At 57.8% G+C, this 4,243-nt stretch overlaps 2 non-coding genes and 1 pseudogene across 2 annotated transcripts; all 3 read right to left on the bottom strand.

Moving 5' to 3' along the window:
- Positions 1 to 392, bottom strand: part of LOC124742122 — a 4,221-nt pseudogene extending 3,829 nt beyond the window's left edge.
- Positions 393 to 580: 188 nt separating this feature from the next.
- LOC124742120 lies at positions 581 to 735 on the bottom strand. The gene has a single exon (XR_007010180.1). It is a non-coding gene; the product is annotated as a 5.8S ribosomal RNA (ribosomal RNA).
- A 352-nt stretch (positions 736 to 1,087) lies between these two features.
- Positions 1,088 to 2,996, bottom strand: LOC124742126. Its single transcript, XR_007010184.1, has one exon. It is a non-coding gene; the product is annotated as a small subunit ribosomal RNA (ribosomal RNA).
- Between the last annotated feature and the right edge of the window lie 1,247 nt (positions 2,997 to 4,243).

Below are 4,243 nucleotides of genomic sequence, written 5' to 3'. Positions count from 1 at the left end.
AAGTTCTTTTCAACTTTCCCTCACGGTACTTGTTCGCTATCGGTCTCGTGGTCATATTTAGTCTCAGATGGAGTTTACCACCCACTTGGAGCTGCACTCTCAAGCAACCCGACTCGAAGGAGAGGTCCCGCCGACGCTCGCACCGGCCGCTACGGGCCTGGCACCCTCTACGGGCCGTGGCCTCATTCAAGTTGGACTTGGGCTCGGCGCGAGGCGTCGGGGTAGTGGACCCTCCCAAACACCACATGCCACGACAGGCGGCAGCCTGCGGGGTTCGGTGCTGGACTCTTCCCTGTTCGCTCGCCGCTACTGGGGGAATCCTTGTTAGTTTCTTTTCCTCCGCTTAGTAATATGCTTAAATTCAGCGGGTAGTCTCGCCTGCTCTGAGGTCGTTGTACGAGGTGTCGCACGCCACACCGCCAGCCGGCTGTGCACGCTACCGAGAAAGTACCGGTATGCGAACCGCCAGGCGACGGGCGCGCATCGCACGTTTGAGGAGACGCGGCCGGCCCCACAGGCGGCCGCGACACTCCCAGGTCTGCGAAGCGGGGCAAACGCCGCGCGCTTCAGTATACGTAGCCGACCCTCAGCCAGACGTGGCCCGGGAACGGAATCCATGGACCGCAATGTGCGTTCGAAACGTCGATGTTCATGTGTCCTGCAGTTCACATGTCGACGCGCAATTTGCTGCGTTCTTCATCGACCCACGAGCCGAGTGATCCACCGTCCTGGGTGATCTTTTCTCAAGTTTCCGCCGTCTCTTTCGAGACGGTCGCATAGGCGGGAGTGAGGCGTGTGGCGGCCCCTGTTCCAGCGTTCTGTGTCCAACGGCCTCACGGCCGACGGGCGTCGTACGGCTCCACACCGGAGCGGACAGGCACTCGGGCGAAAGTCATTCAAAACCGGCGCCAGGCGCCAGGTGCCGCAGGCCAGCCGCTCCAGCGCTTCAGCGCTCGTACCACACAACATTGCCGCTAGTTTTGAGAGGCACGCGTGGTTCCGCACGCGGCGCACGGCTACTGCGAGCCGTACAGGTAGCGTGTTGCGCGACACGACACGCACATCGAAAGACATGCAGTCTAGTCGGTAATGATCCTTCCGCAGGTTCACCTACGGAAACCTTGTTACGACTTTTACTTCCTCTAAATGATCAAGTTTGGTCATCTTTCCGGTAGCATCGGCAACGACAGAGTCAATGCCGCGTACCAGTCCGAAGACCTCACTAAATCATTCAATCGGTAGTAGCGACGGGCGGTGTGTACAAAGGGCAGGGACGTAATCAACGCGAGCTTATGACTCGCGCTTACTGGGAATTCCTCGTTCATGGGGAACAATTGCAAGCCCCAATCCCTAGCACGAAGGAGGTTCAGCGGGTTACCCCGACCTTTCGGCCTAGGAAGACACGCTGATTCCTTCAGTGTAGCGCGCGTGCGGCCCAGAACATCTAAGGGCATCACAGACCTGTTATTGCTCAATCTCGTGCGGCTAGAAGCCGCCTGTCCCTCTAAGAAGAAAAGTAATCGCTGACAGCACGAAGGATGTCACGCGACTAGTTAGCAGGCTAGAGTCTCGTTCGTTATCGGAATTAACCAGACAAATCGCTCCACCAACTAAGAACGGCCATGCACCACCACCCACCGAATCAAGAAAGAGCTATCAATCTGTCAATCCTTCCGGTGTCCGGGCCTGGTGAGGTTTCCCGTGTTGAGTCAAATTAAGCCGCAGGCTCCACTCCTGGTGGTGCCCTTCCGTCAATTCCTTTAAGTTTCAGCTTTGCAACCATACTTCCCCCGGAACCCAAAAGCTTTGGTTTCCCGGAGGCTGCCCGCCGAGTCATCGGAGGAACTGCGGCGGATCGCTGGCTGGCATCGTTTATGGTTAGAACTAGGGCGGTATCTGATCGCCTTCGAACCTCTAACTTTCGTTCTTGATTAATGAAAACATACTTGGCAAATGCTTTCGCTTCTGTTCGTCTTGCGACGATCCAAGAATTTCACCTCTAACGTCGCAATACGAATGCCCCCGCCTGTCCCTATTAATCATTACCTCGGGTTCCGAAAACCAACAAAATAGAACCGAGGTCCTATTCCATTATTCCATGCACACAGTATTCAGGCGGGCTTGCCTGCTTTAAGCACTCTAATTTGTTCAAAGTAAACGTGCCGGCCCACCGAGACACTCAATAAAGAGCACCCTGGTAGGATTTCAACGGGGTCCGCCTCGGGACGCACGAGCACGCACGGGGCGGTCGCACGCCTTCGGCTCGCCCCACCGGCAGGACGTCCCACGATACATGCCAGTTAAACACCGACGGGCGGTGAACCAACAGCGTGGGACACAAATCCAACTACGAGCTTTTTAACCGCAACAACTTTAATATACGCTATTGGAGCTGGAATTACCGCGGCTGCTGGCACCAGACTTGCCCTCCAATAGATACTCGTTAAAGGATTTAAAGTGTACTCATTCCGATTACGGGGCCTCGGATGAGTCCCGTATCGTTATTTTTCGTCACTACCTCCCCGTGCCGGGAGTGGGTAATTTGCGCGCCTGCTGCCTTCCTTGGATGTGGTAGCCGTTTCTCAGGCTCCCTCTCCGGAATCGAACCCTGATTCCCCGTTACCCGTTACAACCATGGTAGGCGCAGAACCTACCATCGACAGTTGATAAGGCAGACATTTGAAAGATGCGTCGCCGGTACGAGGACCGTGCGATCAGCCCAAAGTTATTCAGAGTCACCAAGGCAAACGGACCGGACGAGCCGACCGATTGGTTTTGATCTAATAAAAGCGTCCCTTCCATCTCTGGTCGGGACTCTGTTTGCATGTATTAGCTCTAGAATTACCACAGTTATCCAAGTAACGTGGGTACGATCTAAGGAACCATAACTGATTTAATGAGCCATTCGCGGTTTCACCTTAATGCGGCTTGTACTGAGACATGCATGGCTTAATCTTTGAGACAAGCATATGACTACTGGCAGGATCAACCAGGGAGCTGCGTCAACTAGAGCTGAGCAGCCGGCCGCCCGGGAGTGTGTCCCGGGGGCCCGCGCGAACACGCAAGCGTCCGCTCAATCATTCTGCAAACAGGAGGAGGCTGAGCTCCCCTGCACAATACACCTCGAAACCCTCTCAGGTCCCGGCGGCGCGCAGCGCCGTCCCAAGTACTTGGTCGGGTTCGAGAGAGGCGCAATCGCCCGGAGTTAGGCGAGTAGACGCTTTCGGTGCGACCACCCGTGCTCCCAACTGAGCTTGCCGCTGCCGACAGAGGCCCGGGAGCGTGCTGTCGTGGCATTGCCGGCGGGAGACAACACGCGCCACCTACGGTGACCGGCAGCTCCAACGCCAGCGCCACAGAAGGACAAAAGCCCCACTTGGGTGCCGAAGCGAACTCTCCCAGCACAGCGCACACGCCAACACATCCGCACAGCTGCGATACAAACCACCAGCGAGAACCGCTGGGGCGACCGAGCAGCAGACGGCGTCGCGGCGCCGAGCGCCGGGCGGCGGCGCATCCTCAACGCACACAGTCCTCAATCGGACCAGCACACTGCAGATGTCCACCGCGCTTCGCACCGGGCCCGCGAGGACCTACTTTGGCCGCACGGCGCCGCGCGCAGGGTGCGCCGGCGCGCAGCTGCGACGCCTGCCGCGTCCGTCGGCCGGCGCGCCTGCCACTGGCCGCCCCCACCAGCCGGCTGTAGCGCGTGCGCCCACGCACCGCGCGGCCAGCACGCCGGGAGGCGCCCCCTCACCGGCCGGGGACGGTCCCACCCAGCCACCGCCGCGTATCGCTTCACACCCAGATGCCGTTCAGTTTCGTCGGCATGGTGGGTATCGCTGGAACAACCGGTTAGTACCTCAACCTATCGTCGCCATCACCGATTCACCCCTAGCGAGAACAACCGCACCACAACGGGTTACCATTTCTTCATTTGCGTAACTTCACCAGAAAACGTAGGCGTCCATCGCCATTTGCAACTTCAACCATTATTGCATGCCTGTGTCAGGTGTCACGCCACACTACGTCTGCCCACATACACGCAACAAAATGTGCACGCCTAGACAATACGTGGAAGGTGGCCCCCGTACGTATGCGATGTCCATTGCTCGAACGACTGTCAACCGGCTTCTGTAGCATGTCGCAGATATGGAACGCGCTGCACCATGCCATCACGGTGTGTGAGGAGAGACGACTAGGTCCGAATACATCAACAGACAGCTCATGCTGATCGCCATCC

This window comes from Schistocerca piceifrons, unplaced genomic scaffold, assembly GCF_021461385.2.
Source record: "Schistocerca piceifrons isolate TAMUIC-IGC-003096 unplaced genomic scaffold, iqSchPice1.1 HiC_scaffold_213, whole genome shotgun sequence".
NCBI classification, from domain to species: domain Eukaryota; kingdom Metazoa; phylum Arthropoda; class Insecta; order Orthoptera; family Acrididae; genus Schistocerca; species Schistocerca piceifrons.
The sequence above is the reverse complement of the archived record's forward strand: the minus strand, read 5'-3'. Positions and strand labels throughout refer to the sequence as shown.